The sequence below is a fragment of the Zingiber officinale genome, chromosome 3A, assembly GCF_018446385.1.
Source record: "Zingiber officinale cultivar Zhangliang chromosome 3A, Zo_v1.1, whole genome shotgun sequence".
NCBI lineage: Eukaryota > Viridiplantae > Streptophyta > Magnoliopsida > Zingiberales > Zingiberaceae > Zingiber > Zingiber officinale.
The window spans coordinates 76,452,445-76,469,918 of record NC_055990.1 but is presented as its reverse complement, the minus strand read 5'-3'; the positions used below and the strand labels follow the sequence as shown (position 1 = coordinate 76,469,918).

The 17,474-nt window shown below is 39.0% G+C and overlaps 1 non-coding gene across 1 annotated transcript; it reads left to right on the top strand.

Moving 5' to 3' along the window:
• The first annotated feature begins 213 nt into the window (after positions 1–213).
• Positions 214–319, top strand: LOC122054495. The gene has a single exon (XR_006132797.1). It is a non-coding gene; the product is annotated as a small nucleolar RNA R71 (small nucleolar RNA).
• Positions 320–17,474: the final 17,155 nt, after the last annotated feature.

Below are 17,474 nucleotides of genomic sequence, written 5' to 3'. Positions count from 1 at the left end.
TTCCCTGATGCTTTAATTGTTGGGTTTACAGAGGAATAGCCACCGCTTCTTTCATTTTCCCATTGATGATGATTTTGTGCTACACTTTCAATGATTTCTTCGGCTTCATCTAAGCTTTTGTTCATAAGTGCCCCTCCAGCAGCTGAATCAAGGGACACTTTGGTATGATAATTGATTCCATTATAAAAAGTATGCAACACTAACCATCTTTCCAACCCATGATGTGGGCATTATCTGAGCATACTATTATATCTATCCCATGCTTCAAAAAGAGATTCTGAGTCAGTTTGCTTGAAGCTTGCAATTAAATTCCTCATATGAGCTGTTTTGCTTGGTGGATAGAACTTATCAAGAAACTGTTGCTCACACTGCTCCCAAGTGGTGATGCTATTAGGGGCCAAAGAATCCAGCCATTGCTTTGCCCTATCTCTTAGAGAAAACCCAAATAACAATAATCTAACTGCATCTGAAGGAACTCCATTCATTTTCATAGTACCACATATTTCATAAAAGACCTCTAAGTGTTGATTAGGGTCCTCATGAGGTCCTCCACCGAATTGGTTCTACTGCACCATAGATATGATTGCGGGTTTGATCTCAAAGTTATTAGCTTCCACTGAAGGTCTTGAAATACTAGATCGAAAACCTCTCGCATAGGGTGCTGCATAATCCTTAAGTGGTCTATTCGCCATGTTCAAATGTTCCTGTTCTTCAATTTGCCTTTGCAGAATTCTTCTTTTATGGAAAGTTCTATCAATCTCAGGGTCAAAAGGAAAGAATTCCCCTGCAAAGTTAGATCTTCGCATACACAAGAACAAGATAGCAGATGGCAATTCGACACTAAAAAGAAAAATAGAAGGATCAAAAATGCAGAATTGAATTTGTACAAAAAGAATTAACAAGAAGTGAAAGTTATACAAGAAAGTAAAAACAGAAATCTACTGATTAGTTACAACTATGCAATATGAAAGGAAAACAAATGTTATGTTTAGTCTAACTCAATTGATAATTCCTAATGTTATAGCGCAGTCCCCAGCAACGGCGCCAAAAACTTGTTCGCTCTCCGCAAGTGTACGGAAATGTCGCAAGTAATATAAAAGATTATCGTATCCACAGGGACTGGAATAAGCACTAGAAATGTCTCAATGCGAATTAGCTAAACAACTATCCAATCGTTTCAAAAGCAAAGTAAAGCTAAACAAATCTAATCTTAAAGGTCAACAAACAAGAGTTTAGTGTTTTGGGTTATGATAAAGGGAGATTCTAGGAGTTTCGGTTTCTTTGTAAGATTTCTTGAATGTAAATGGTTCACCAATTCTTATCCCTCAATTGCCAAACATGTAGAAAGTTGCCGGTTCTCTCTTGCAATAGACAACCGGCTAAGGACTGAGAAATGTATCTAAATAGGATTAATTAGACATGAACCTACGTTGTCCTTACACAGAAGCGCACCTATTACTATGCCTTCCTCGGATATCAACATAGAAGCCCACAACTTATTAATCTATCAAGATACAAGAAACTAATCCCAAGATCCATCCTACTCTCTTGAATATTCCCATTTCCTCTTCAAGATTATCTCTCAAACGTCCTTACACGGGCTTGCACCTGTCACGTGGATCCCTCGGATGATCGAGTGAGAGTTTATCTTTACAAAGTCCACAAGAAATCCAAATAATCAATCAAGAATGAGAGTTAAGCACAAATCACCATTAATCATTCAAGATCTAATTGATACAAGAAAGACAATGTCATTGAAACAAGAAAATGGCAAATCCATAAGAGATTACATCAATCCACCATACAAATACTCCCTTAATCCTAGAATACAAGATCTACTCCATGAATCGAGGAAGAAAACCCGAAGAAATAGAGATTACAAGAATTTCTTAAATCCCCAATCCAAGAAATCAAGAAGAGGGGGAAAGAGAAAACTTATCTACGAAGAAGCCTCATCTTCGGATCCAATCCTCGCTCCAGAGTCGAAATCGTCGAGATCTCCCTTAGAATCGCCCAGAAATCCTCCCAAGAATGGGAGGAAACCACCAAATCTTGCCTTCTCCCAAAGGGGGAGAGATCCCCTTTCAATTCATGAAGAAGGGTTTAAATAGAGGAGGGAATCGGGCGCCACACGGTCCCGTGACACGGCCGTGTGAGATTCACACGGCCATGTCCAGTTCCCTCTCTGCCAAAGCTGCACGGCCGTGTGACTCCACACGGCCAGAACCCTTCTGCTCTGTGACTGCACACGGCCAGAACCCTTCTGGTCTCTGGAAATGCTACACGGCCGTGTGGTGCACACGGCCGCAGCCTGCTTGGTCTCTGGAAACCTCACACGGCCGTGTAGATCCACACGGCCATGTAAGGCTTCTGCTCTGGTTGGCTTCAAATCTTGACACGGCCGTGCAAGGTTCACACGGCCATGTCATCTTCCTCTTCTGTTGGTGCCAAACTCCACACGGCCCGAGCTCCATACCAGTGCAGGGCCGTGTGAGGTACACGGCCCAGTGCTTTCTCCCTTTGTTTCCTCCAATGCATGCTCAAAGATGTAGATTCTTCACCAAATCGACTCCTGTGTACAGAAAATGCACAAAAAGCAGATCTTCGAACCAAAAGAGTAAATATGCTAAAAGGAAAGCTGGAAGTATAAAAATGCATAGATCAAGCATGCTCAAAATATGTAAATGTGCGTAAAAACATGCATAAAAGAGTATATAATCCATTGAATTCACTGATTGCGCTATTGTTTGGTGGGATCAAGTGGTGATGACTCGGAGAAAGAATAGAGAGCAACCTGTGTCCACTTGGGAGGAGATGAAAGTACTCATGATAAGGAGGTTTGTACCCAGCCATTATTATAGAAGCTTATATTAGCGGCTTCAAAGGTTATCTCAATGCTCCAAAAGTGTGGATGAATATTTCAAGGAGATGGAGTTGTCAATGATCCGAGCTAATGTTGACAAAGATCGGGAAGCCACCATGGTCAGGTTTTTACATGGTTTAAACCCAGAAATTGCTGATATTATTGAATTGCAGCATTATGTTGAGCTGTCAAACATGGCCCACCAAGTACAAAAAGTGGAAGAACAACTCAAGAGGAGAGGATTGGCTAGGAAGGGACAACCAATGACTACTCACGGCATATGGAGGACAACTCCAAGAAAGGAGGAACAACCTCAAAATAAGTCAAAGTTTGAACCCTTAAAGAAGCCCAAACCCACACCATCTACTACTCAAGGTAATCCCAAGTCCATTTCCTCCAAAACTAATGATATCAAGTGTTTTAAATGTCAAGGGCATGGTCATATAGCTAGTCAATGTGTAAACAAAAGGAATAAAAGCCCAAGGTGAACTTGAGTCAGAAGATGAGGATGAAATAGTTGAAGAAGTTCCACAAAAGGAGGACAGTGATGATGAACAACATGCTATTATTGGAGACTTATTGGTGGATTGACGAGTTCTCAATCTACAAGCTAAGGAGGAAGAAAGTAATCAAAGGGAGAAATTGTTTCATACCCATTGCTTTGTCAATAACAAGGTTTACAGTGTTATTATTGATGGGGGGAGTTGCACCAATGTGGCAAGTACTGATTTGGTGGAGTAATTGTCGCTACCAACTCGAAAACATTCACATCCTTATCGACTCCAGTGGCTAAATGATTGCGATGAAATCAAGGTAACAAAATAAGTCTTGGTAGCAATTTTCATCGGCAAATATGAAGATGAGCTATTGTGTGACGTAGTTCCCATGCATACATGTCATCTATTGTTGGGGAGACCTTGGCAATTCAATCGAAAGGTAACGCATGATGGCCTCACAAATAGGTATACTTTTACTATGAAGGGACAACATATTATTCTTGTACCATTGACTCCAAGACAAGTTATGGAGGACCAGTTGAGATTATAAAAAGCAAATGAAAAGAAGAGAGAAAAATAAATTGAGAGAAAAGAAGTCGAGGAAAAGAAAAATGAGAGGAAGGAAAATGAGAGGAAGGAGATAAAAGGAGAGGGCAAGGAAAAAAAAGAAGAGAGAAAGAAAAATAATTTTTATGCAAAAAAAATGAGATCAAACGAGCTTTATTTTCAAATCAGCTGCCCCTTATCCTTTTGTATAAGGAGGTACTCCTGAGCACAAATGACCTTAACGGTTCTTTACCTAGTGTTATTATTTCTCTCTTACAGGAATTCGAGGTGATCTTCCCTAAAGAGGTTCCGCAAGGTTTACCTCCAATTAGAGGAATTGAGCACCAAATCGACTTCATACCTGGTGCATCCATTCCAAATCGACCTGCCTATAGAAGCAATCTGGAGGAAGCAAAGGAACTTCAAAGGCAAGTTAATGAATTATTAGAAAAGGGGTATGTTCGAGAAAACATGAGCCCTTGTGCTGTGCCTATGTTACTAGTCCCCAAGAAGGATGGAACATAGAGGATGTGTGTGGATAGTCGAGCCATCGACAACATCACTGTAAAGTTTCGCTATCCAATTCCTAGGATTGATGATATACTTGATGAATTGCATGGTTCTTGTGCGTTCACAAAAATTGATCTTAGGAGTGGATATCATCAGATTAGGATGAAGGAAGGTGATGAATGAAAAACTAGTTTTAAAACTAAGCATGGCTTATATGAATGGTTAGTAATGCCTTTTGGCTTAACTAATGCTCCTAGCACTTTTATGCATTTGATGAACCATGTTTTGCGTCTTTCTTAGGAAAATTTGTAGTTTTGTATTTTGATGATATTTTGATTTATAGTAGAAGCTTAGAACACATTTAAGGTTAGTTTTGAGTGTGCTAAAAGAAGAAAAGCTTTTTGTTAACCTCGTTAAATGATCCTTTTGTATGGAGAAAGTCATGTTTCTTGGTTTTGTTGTTAGTACTAAAGGTGTTGAGATGGATGAGGAAAAGGTGAAAGCAATCCAAGAGTGGCCAACACTGACAACAATTAGCCAAGTGAGGAGTTTTCATAGTTTGACCAGCTTCTATCGACGGTTTGTTCATGATTTTAGCAATATTGTAGCTCCTCTTACTAAAGTCATCAAGAAAAATGAGTCATTCAAGTGGGGAGAGGAGCAAGAGAGGCCTTCAACACTTTGAAAGAAAAGCTAAGTTCTGCTCCTTTACTAATCCTACCAGATTTTTCTAAAACTTTTGAAATAAAATGTGATGCTTCTGGTGTTGGTATAGGTGTTGTGCTTATGTAGAAGATGAGACTCATTGCTTACTTCAGTGAGAAGTTGAGTGGAGCTACTCTCAACTATCCCATATATGACAAGGAGATGTATGCATTGGTGAGAGCATTGGAGACATAGCAACATTACCTATGGACAAAAGAATTCGTGATTCCCACATATCATCAATCTCTAAAGCATTTGAAGAGCCAACATAAGTTGAACCGACATCATGCTAAATGGGTAGAATTCATTGAGACATTTCCTTATGTGATCAAATACAAGCAAGGAAAGGAGAATGTAGTTTCTGATGCACTATCTCGGAGGTATACTTTACTGTCTACTTTAGATACGAAGTTACTTGGATTTGAATATATCAAGGATTTATATACTAATAATACTGATTTTTCTGATGTGTTCAAGGCATGCGATAAGGTTGCATTTGGTAAGTTCTATAGGCACGATGGGTTTTTATTTCATGAAAATAGATTGTGTATGCCTATGTGTTCGTTACGTGAATTGATCATTAGGGAAGCACATGGTGGTGGTTTGATGGGTCATTTTGGCGTTACTAAGACTTTAGGGGTTTTACAGGATCATTTCTTTTGGCCTCATATGAAACGTGACGTGGAAAGAATCTGTGAGAAGTGCATCACTTGCAAACAAGCTAAATCTAAATTGAAACCCCATGGCTTATATACTCTGCCTATACCTAGTGAACCTTGGACTGATATTTCAATGGACTTTGTTTTGAAATTACCCTGGACCAAGAGGGGGAAAGATTTAATTTTTGTTGTGGTAGATAGATTCTCCAAAATGATGCATTTCATTCCATGTCATAAAATCGATGATACATCACATATAGTTGAATTGTTCTTTAAAGAGGTTACTAGGTTGCATAGCATGCCTAGGACCATTGTCTCTGATAGGGATACAAAGTTTTTGAGTTATTTTTAGAAGACTTTGTGGGGGAAATTAGGAACTAAATTATTGTTCTCTACTACGTGTCACCCCCAAACTGATGGGCAAACTGAAGTGGTCAATCAAACTTTGTCCTTTTTACTTCGTGTGGTCATTAACAAGAATTTTAGAATATGGGAAGATTGTCTACCTCATGTTGAATTTGCTTACAATAGGAGCATACATTCTACAACTCAATTTTCTCCATTTAAAATTATTTATGGTTTCAATCCCTTGTCACCATTAGATTTGATTCCTTTAGCTGTAAGTGAGCATATAAACTTAGATGATAAGCAGAAGGCCGAATTCATAAAGAAGATTCATGAACAAGTACGACTGAATATTGAGAAAAGAACCTAGCAATACATGCAACAAGCTAACAAAGGGCGCAAGAAAATTATGTTCGAACTAGGAGAATGGGTTTGGTTGCACCTCTGCAAGGAGCGATTTCTGAACAAACGTCATTCTAAACTTCTACCTTGAGGGGATGAGTCATTTCAAGTATTAGAGCGCATGAATGATAATGCCTACAAACTTGAACTATCAGGTGAGTATGACATACATTCTACTTTTAATGTTGCTAACTTATCCCCATTTGATGTAGGCGATGATTTTGTTAGCTATTCGAGCTGCAAAAATCGCTTTTTTTGCGTTGCGGAAACCCCGAATGCTAGCCACGGATCCGTGCGAAAAATTAATAAAATTCTTGTACTTATTTCCTACTCTAGATCGATCTACTTTAGATCTACATGGTGAGTGTTATACCTTTGAAGCGAAGCCCTTCGCAAATCCCGCTTGTCCAAAGTCCTTCGGATCTCGAGTGTGTTCAAGCGTACACACCTCTAGTAGTATCCACACGAACAAGAAGTGTTCTCTAACACTCAAGGATGGAGAAGAGAGCACCACAAGTGTGCTATCACTCCCTAGGGCTCTCGGGTGGGATTGGAAGAAAGGTAGGAAAAAAGGGAAATATATAATCTCAAACGCTCCTCTTATTTTTCAATGTGACTATCGCTCTACCTTTCTTCTTGGATAAACTCACTAACTTTCTTGTCTTGCTTGGAGCTCTCGGCAAAGAGAGGAGAAGGAGCAAGGAAGAAGTAAGTAAGATGATACAAAATGAATGAATTAATTCAATGCCTATGAATCTTCCATTCATATGCCCGGCCACACAAGGAATGCAATTAATTGCATTCAATGAATCTTAATGCATTCATTTGGGCGGCCAATGAAACTTCCATTCATGTGGCTAGACACACTAGGAATGCAATTAATTGCATTCAATGAATCTTAATGCATTCATTTGGACGGCCAATGAATCTTACATTCATATGTTTAACACCCACGAAATTATAAGATAGGTATATGAATATTATTTTCCTTAGAGCATAGAAATGAAAAGAATAAGAGAAAAAGGAAAATGAAAAAAAAACAAAAGAAAATCTAGAATAAGAAGAGGTGAGGTCAAGGATTGAACCTTGAACCTCCCACAATTGATGGAGATAAATTGATGAATGATAACCATTAGGATAAGGAGAAATAATTGGATAGAAAGGAATGAAAAATGTAGTTAAAGGAGAAAAGAAAACTAAGCAAAAAGAACAAGAGAAAACCAAGTTGCTTACCTTCTTTTCCCTATTGATTAAGAAAAGGAGCAAGCAAAAGAAGGATTTACTACTTCCCTTCCTTTTTCTATTTTCGTGGGAATTAATGGAGTGGGGGAAAAGAGGAGTTGAGGGAGTGAATGAGGACATGTTTCATGGGCAAGGGAATAAATAGATTGGGAGAAGAAAAAATAAGCGATTAAATCATTTTTTTCCTCCTTCCTCTTGCTTCTTCATTCCTCACCGAACCAAGAACTCTCTCCCTCTCCTTTGTCCGAGAGCTAAGCTAAGCTTCTCTTCAAGAAAAACAAAGTTTAGAGAGGAGACCTTCAAGTTCTAGCCCTTACAAGCAAAGGAAACAAAAGGAGGTACAAGAAGAAGAAGCTTCCACCTTCCTTATCACCTAGAACACTTTTCTCTCTAAGGAAAAACCACAAGCGAAAGGATGTAAGTTCCCCTCACCTGTAGTACAATAGCTATTATTTTTCTATGAAGATTCGGTCACATAAAAAGCTAAGAAAATATCATGAAGAAATTCTAACCAAGATAAGACCAAAGGGAGGACCTAGAGAATGAAAGGATCTAAAATTAATATGCTTGATATTTCTCTTGTAGCATGTATTTTATGGTAAGGATTTATCTATGTTAAAATGTTTGGTAGAACTTAGATTCATGAGTATTCGGCCATGGTAGAACTAAGGGCCTAGGAGAGCTTTAATTTAAAACTAAGTATGCCAAGATCTCCTTAAGATAAGATATGAAACTATTATGATATGCCCATGATTATATGTTAAGTTAAACTCTATTTCATATCCATGAAGGTTCGGTTAGGTTTGGATTTTTAAAGCCTAGGAGAATTTAAAGCAAATCTAAGATGCTCATGATCTCCTTGATGAAATGTTATGTAGCTAATCCAATGTGCTTATGTTTATTGTTGTATGGAAATTAAATTCACGCTCTATATCATTCGGCCACTTCATGATTTAGGGCTTAGGGAACTTAAAACCTAACTCAACCATGCTCATGTTATTCCTTGATATATTGGCTATGAAAGTTGTTTAAGGTTCTCATGCTTTTAGGGCACTTGAACCCTAATTTTAAGCCCTACAAGTTTCGGCCACTTCATGATTTAGGGCTTAGGGAACTTAAAACCTAACTCAACCATGCTCATGTTATTCCTTGATATATTGGCTATGAAAGTTGTTTAAGGTTCTCATGCTTTTAGGGCACTTGAACCCTAATTTTAAGCCCTACAAGTTTCGGCCACTTCATGATTTAGGGCTTAGGAAACTTAGAACCTAACTCAACTATGCTCATGTTATTCCTTGATATTTTTGCTATGAAAGTTGTTTAAGGTTCTCATGCTTTTAGGACACTTGAACCTAAATTTTAAGTCCTATAACATTCGGCCATTACATGATGAAGGATTTAGGAAACTTAGAATCTAACTCAACTATGCTCATGTTATTCCTTGATATTTTTGCTATGAAAGTTGTTTAAGGTTCTCATGCTTTTAGGACACTTGAACCTAAATTTTAAGTCCTATAACATTCGGCCATTACATGATGAAGGACTTAGAAACTTAGAACCTAACTCAACTATGCTCATGTTATCCCTTGATATTTTTGCTATGAAAGTTGTTTAAGGTTCTCATGCTTTTAGGACACTTGAACCTAAATTTTAATTCCTATAATATTCGGCCATTACATGATGAAGGACTTAGGAAACTTAGAACTTAACTCAACCATGCTCATGTTATTCCTTGATATATTTGCTATGAAAGTTGCTTAAGGTTCTCATGCTTGAATGATAGTTTTTAACCCAATGTATGCTTGATAAGTTTTGGCCATGATAAGTTGTAAGTTTAAGTAAACTAGAACTCTACCTAAACTTGCTCATGATAGTATAAGAAATGATGCTTACTTAGGGTTCACATGTTGGGATGAAGTGTTACCAAAAACCCAACCTATATGGTTCGGCCACTAAAAGACATTAGGGTTAGAGATCGAATTATGTTTTTCATGTATCTTATATGCCATGATTTTGAGATTTCTATGCTTCTATGTTTAATTATGCACACTTATGATCTATACATGATGGAAACCCTTATGCTATGGTGTGTATTATTTATGATGAAGCTATGTGCAAATCTATCCATGATATATGTGATGAGCTGTGTGCCCAATTTATGCATGAAATATATGATGTGCTGTGTGCCCAATTTATGCATAAAATATATGATGTGCTGTGTGCCCAAATCTTTACATACCATTATGATGAGCTGTGTGCCCAAAAGTCTATATGGTATGATATGATAAGTGACACGATGTACAAGAAAAGATAAGAACCATGATATGTAAAAACATGCTATTTTACTTTATGTATGACTTGTACTAAGGGTGGGCTCCATAAGCGCCCCGGGGTCGATGGACAAAGAAACGGGCCTCGTTAGGGATGGGCTCCTAAGTGCCCCTAGGTCGATGGACTAAGAAACGGGCATAGTATGTATGCCTTGTAGGGTTCGAGACTTGCTACCTTGGACCTACATAGGACGCGCGCATTTATGTATGTGGTACAAGCCGGGGCCCTAATCATGTTAAGATTATGTTTAAGTATGTATATTATAAGTTTTCAAAGGACATATTGCATATGTTTTCATGATGCATGTTTATGAATTCACCTTGCATATACCTTATGATTATGCCATGATATTTATGATGATGTTATGATATGTCAGGGTGCAATTGATGATTATGTTATGTTATGCCATGATACCTTACGCTTATGTTATGATATGCCATGATATGCTGCATGATATAATGAATTTCCTCCATGTATTATGTCTTGTGATTTTTGATATGTTATACGGTTTTGTGAGTAGAAAAGGAACTTACTGAGCCATGAGTGCTCACAGCTTACTTTCTTGTACCACAGATAAAGGCAGGGAATGGATGAACTAGGGGAGCAGCAGGAGGGGCTAGAAGGATGTGTGTGGTAGTGCCTTGGCTAAAAAGGAGAAAGACCTGCTTTTGTTTAATAAGAACTATGCCTAGTTATGTTACTGCTTTATGACTTCATGACATTTAATTTTGTGTTTGGGTATTTTGACTTAAAAATCATGTTAAGTATGCTATGTGATGTTATATGTCCAGGTGATTAGTCATGTTGATTTTAAAGAAAAGAAAAGTTATTAATTTCTATAAATAAGATTTCCGCTGTAGTAAGTAGGTATGTATATGTATGTGTAAGTAACCCCCGTCGCCTTAGCAGGAGGGGCGGGGCGTTACAGTTTGGTATCAGAGCCAAGTTTAGCCAATTCACTACACACATGTCAAGCCTCCATCCTGCCGCTTCAAGTAAGAATCTATGTGCTTAATTTAATTTGTTGCTGTTTGTTTTATGATGCTTTAATATTATGCATGTTTATTTATGTTCGTTATTTAGTTTAGGTATGCATGATGGTTGGATAGGAATAGTACTAAGCTTTTTGCAACCAAGTAGGAGTAACGATAATTTATTGTTATTTAATGAAGATAAGCATGGCTAGGAGACGTACTACCCGAGCAGACGAGACACCGACTCCACTAGATCTGACCCAGGTAGTCACCGATCTCCAGCGTCAGATCACGGAGCAACAACAGCTGATCACTACGCTAATGGGTCAACAAGGAACTCCTACTACCCCGCCAGTAAATCAGAATGCAGTGCCCGTCGTGCCAATAGTTGCACCAGTACCACCGGTTGCCCCTGCCCCAGTGGCTCGATAGGAAACCTACTTGATACAGTGGCTGAGGCTAAAACCGGAAAACTTCTCGGGTACTTGCGAGCCATGGGATGCCCAGGCCTTGTTCAAGACAGTAGAAAGCATAGTGGAACTACTGGCTGGCCCGAATCGGAGAAGATCAAGTGTGTATCTTTCTGTTTTTCCGGAGACGCGAGAATGTGGTGGGAAAGAGTGAAAGCAAAGAGACAGATTAATCTGATGAACTGGACGGACTTCGAGACAAAGTTCTTCGAGGAGTTCTTCCATATGCAAGTGACGAACCGACACTATGACGAGTTCACCGAGTTTCGGCAAGGTGACCTATCAGTAAAGGAAGCAGTAAAACGCTTCAACCGTTTGGCACGCCTATGTCCAGAATTGGTTCGCACAGAAAGAGAAAGGGTCAGACTGATGTTGAAGATGCTTCGACCCGAAATAGCACTGAATGTGACCGGCGGAGTTAATAGACCTCAGACTACAGAGGAATTGGTCAGCAGTGCCCTCATCACAGAACATTATCAAAATGTAATGAACGGAAATAAGAGTCAGGTCCGAACAGAAGGACAGAAATCCTCAAGTAATAAGACAAGCTGGAAAGGGACCTCCACTGGAAAAAGGAAACAATGGGACAATTCAAGAGGTGGCTCAGTGAATAAGCAACCGAAGTACCCCCAGTGCACTATTTGCAGAAAGCTGCATTCCGGAGTATGTCATAAGGGTACCAAAAGGTGCTATAGTTACGGAGGAGAAGGACATCTTGCCAGAGACTGCACCAACCAATTCCAGGCACCACCCCAACAGAACAACCAAAACAGGAATACCCCCTCACAACTACATCAGATGCAAACTACTATTGAAGGAACACTGATCAGCCAAGGGAGATTGGAAGCTCCACCAACTACAACAAACGCCAGGGTTTTCTCGCTTACTAAGGAGGATGTGGCAAGCGCCTCTACTGTCGTTACAGGTCAGCTACCTATTTTCAGTCAGTATGCTTTAGTATTGTTTAATACGGGGGCGACACACTCGTTCGTCTCAGCATCATTTACCAAGAGATTAGACATACCGCCCCAGACACTAAATATCACATTCTTAACAACCCTACCATCTGGGGAAGTTATGTCATCGGATCATATGCTGCGGTCCGTACCTCTCCGAATCGCAGACAGAGAACTCTACTGCGATCTGATAGTACTTGACATGCGGGATTATGACATTATACTGGGCATGGATTTCCTGGGCAAGTATGGCGCCTCAATCAAGTGTCGTAACAGGAAAGTAGCCTTCCGACCTGAAGGTGAGCCGATGTTTGAATTTATTGGGGAACCTGGGAAAGAACCTAAAAGATTCTTATCAACTATAGAGGCACAGAGTATGTTGGACAAAGGATGTACTGGATTTCTAGCACACGTAGTTGATACAAAACAAACCGGAAGCCAGAAGCTAGAAGAGGTCAGTGTAGTATGCAACTATCCGGAAGTATTTCCTGATGAGCTACCGGGATTAGCACCCGACCGAGAAATAGAATTTATGATTGAAGTGGTTCCGGGTACTAAACCGATTTCTAAAGCACCTTACCGGATGGCGCCCACTGAGTTGAAGGAACTTCAAGAACAGATACGGGAGTTGCTCGACAAGGGACTTAATCGCCCCAGTCACTCGCCGTGGGGAGCTCCAGTACTGTTTGTGAAAAAGAAGGATGGAACTATGCGGATGTGTATAGATTACCGAGCATTAAACAACACGACGATCAAAAACAGATACCCCCTTCCGCGGATCGACGATCTGTTCGACCAATTGAAGGGAGCAACTGTCTTCTCAAAGATTGATCTAAGGTCCGGCTATCATCAAGTGAAAGTGAAACAAGATGATATACCAAAGACAGCCTTTCGAACAAGATACGAACACTATGAGTTCGTGGTTATGCCCTTCGGAGTGACCAATGACCCTGCTGTGTTCATGGACTTGATGAATCGGGTATTTGCGGCATATCTCGATAAATTTGTGATCGTCTTCATTGACGATATCCTCATCTATTCAAGAACCCAAGAAGAACATGCCGAATATCTGAATATTGTACTGCGGATCCTCCGAGAGAAACAACTGTATGCAAAGTTTTCCAAGTGCGAGTTCTGGCTAGATTGAGTAATATTCTTGGGTCATGTCATCTCCAAGGATGGAGTCATGGTAGATCCAAGCAAGATTGAAGCCGTAAGTAACTGGAACAGACCGAAGAATGCCAGCGAAATCAGAAGTTTTCTGGGATTAGCAGGCTACTACAGGAAGTTCGTAGAGGATTTCTCCAAAATCGCAGCCCCCATGACGAATCTCACCAAGAAAAATAAAAAGTATGAATGGACGGATGAATGTGAGAAGAGTTTTACATAACTAAAACGGAGGCTGACCAGTGCCCCGATCCTTACTCTTCCAGAAAGCAACAAGGGCTTTGATATGTATAGCGATGCTTCCTTATTAGGATTGGGAGCTGTACTCATGCAAGACGGCAAAGTCATCGCCTATGCCTCCAAACAACTCAAAGATCACGAAAGAAGTTACCCTATTCATGATCTGGAACTAGCAGCTGTGGTCTTCGCTCTGAAAACATGGAGGCATTATTTATATGGAGCCCCGTGCAGGATTTATACAGACCACCAGAGTCTGAAATATTTCTTCACGCAAAAAGACCTAAATATGAGACAGCGCAGATGGCCCGAGCTAGTCAAGGATTACGATTGCGAAATCCTTTATCATCCCGGAAAAGCAAACAAGGTGGCCGATGCACTCAGCTGGAAGTCCGGTACAACCTGACATCGCTATTCTAAGTTCGAGGATGAACTTTTTATGAGGTATGGGGTACTGTAACACCCACGAAATTATAAGATAGGTATATGAATATTATTTTCCTTAGAGCATAGAAATGAAAAGAATAAGAGAAAAAGGAAAATGAAAAAAAAAACAAAAGAAAATCTAGAATAAGAAGAGGTGAGGTCAAGGATTGAACCTTGAACCTCCCACAATTGATGGAGATAAATTGATGAATGATAACCATTAGGATAAGGAGAAATAATTGGATAGAAAGGAATGAAAAATGTAGTTAAAGGAGAAAAGAAAACTAAGCAAAAAGAACAAGAGAAAACCAAGTTGCTTACCTTCTTTTCCCTCTTGATTAAGAAAAGGAGTAAGCAAAAGAAGGATTTACTACTTCCCTTCCTTTCTCTATTTTCGTGGGAATTAATGGAGTGGGGGAAAAGAGGAGTTGAGGGAGTGAATGAGGACATGTTTCATGGGCAAGGGAATAAATAGATTGGGAGAAGAAAAAATAAGGGAAAATCATTTTTCCTCCTTCCTCCTTGCTTCTTCATTCCTCACCGAACCAAGAACTCTCTCCCTCTCCTTTGTCCGAGAGCTAAGCTAAGCTTCTCTTCAAGAAAAACAAAGTTTAGAGAGGAGACCTTCAAGTTCTGGCCCTTACAAGCAAAGGAAACAAAAGGAGGTACAAGAAGAAGAAGCTTCCACCTTCCTTATCACCTAGAACACTTTTCTCTCTAAGGAAAACCACAAGCAAAAGGATGTAAGTTCCCCTCACCTGTGGTACAATAGCTCTTATTTTTTTATGAAGATTCGGTCACATAAAAAGCTAAGAAAATATCATGAAGAAATTCTAACCAAGATAAGACCAAAGGGAGGACCTAGAGAATGAAAGGATCTAAGATTAATATGCTTGATATTTCTCTTGTAGCATGTATTTTATGGTAAGGATTTATCTATGTTAAAATGTTTGGTAGAACTTAGATTCATGAGTATTCGGCCATGGTAGAACTAAGGGCCTAGGAGAGCTTTAATTTAAAACTAAGTATGCCAAGATCTCCTTAAGATAAGATATGAAACTATTATGATATGCCCATGATTATATGTTAAGTTAAACTCTATTTCATATCCATGAAGGTTCGGTTAGGTTTGGATTTTTAAAGCCTAGGAGAATTTAAAGCAAATCTAAGATGCTCATGATCTCCTTGATGAAATGTTATGTAGCTAATCCAATGTGCTTATGTTTATTGTTGTATGGAAATTAAATTCACGCTCTATATCATTCGGCCACTTCATGATTTAGGGCTTAGGGAACTTAAAACCTAACTCAACCATGCTCATGTTATTCCTTGATATATTGGCTATGAAAGTTGTTTAAGGTTCTCATGCTTTTAGGGCACTTGAACCCTAATTTTAAGCCCTACAAGTTTCGGCCACTTCATGATTTAGGGCTTAGGGAACTTAAAACCTAACTCAACCATGCTCATGTTATTCCTTGATATATTGGCTATGAAAGTTGTTTAAGGTTCTCATGCTTTTAGGGCACTTGAACCCTAATTTTAAGCCCTACAAGTTTCGGCCACTTCATGATTTAGGGCTTAGGAAACTAAGAACCTAACTCAACTATGCTCATGTTATTCCTTGATATTTTTGCTATGAAAGTTGTTTAAGGTTCTCATGCTTTTAGGACACTTGAACCTAAATTTTAAGTCCTATAACATTCGGCCATTACATGATGAAGGAGTTAGGAAACTTAGAATCTAACTCAACTATGCTCATGTTATTCCTTGATATTTTTGCTATGAAAGTTGTTTAAGGTTCTCATGCTTTTAGGACACTTGAACCTAAATTTTAAGTCCTATAACATTCGGCCATTACATGATGAAGGACTTAGGAAACTTAGAACCTAACTCAACTATGCTCATGTTATCCCTTGATATTTTTGCTATGAAAGTTGTTTAAGGTTCTCATGCTTTTAGGACACTTGAACCTAAATTTTAAGTCCTATAATATTCGGCCATTACATGATGAAGGACTTAGGAAACTTAGAACCTAACTCAACCATGCTCATGTTATTCCTTGATATATTTTCTATGAAAGTTGCTTAAGGTTCTCATGCTTGAATGATAGTTTTTAACCCAATGTATGCTTGATAAGTTTCGGCCATGATAAGTTGTAAGTTTAAGTAAACTAGAACTCTACCTAAACTTGCTCATGATAGTATAAGAAATGATGCTTACTTAGGGTTCACATGTTGGGATGAAGTGTTACCAAAAACCCAACCTATATGGTTCGGCCACTAAAAGACATTAGGGTTAGAGATCGAATTATGTTTTCCATGTATCTTATATGCCATGATTTTTAGATTTCTATGCTTCTATGTTTAATTATGCACACTTATGATCTATACATGATGGAAACCCTTATGCTATGGTGTGCATTATTTATGATGAAGCTATGTGCAAATCTATCCATGATATATGTGATGAGCTGTGTGCCCAATTTATGCATGAAATATATGATGTGATGTGTGCCCAATTTATGCATAAAATATATGATGTGCTGTGTGCCCAAATCTTTACATACCATTATGATGAGTTGTTTGCCCAAAAGTCTATATGGTATGATATGATAAGTGACACGATGTACAAGAAAAAAGATAAGAACCATGATATGTAAAAACATGCTATTTTACTTTATGTATGGCTTGTACCAAGGGTGGGCTCCATAAGCGCCCCAGGGTCAATGGACTAAGAAACGGACCTCGTTAGGGATGGGCTCCTAAGTGCCCCTAGGTCGATGGACTAAGAAACGGGCCTAGTATGTATGCCTTGTAGGGTTCGAGACTTGCTACCTTGGACCTACATAGGACGCACGCATTTATGTATGTGGTACAAGCCGGGGCCCTAATCATGTTAAGATTATGTTTAAGTATGTATATTATAAGTTTTCAAAGGACATATTGCATATGTTTTCATGATGCATGTTTATGAATTCACCTTGCATATACCTTATGATTATGCCATGATATTTATGATGATGTTATGATATGTCAGGGTGCAATTGATGATTATGTTATGTTATGCCATGATACCTTACGCTTATGTTATGATATGTCATGATATGCTGCATGATATAATGAATTTCCTCCATGTGTTATGTCT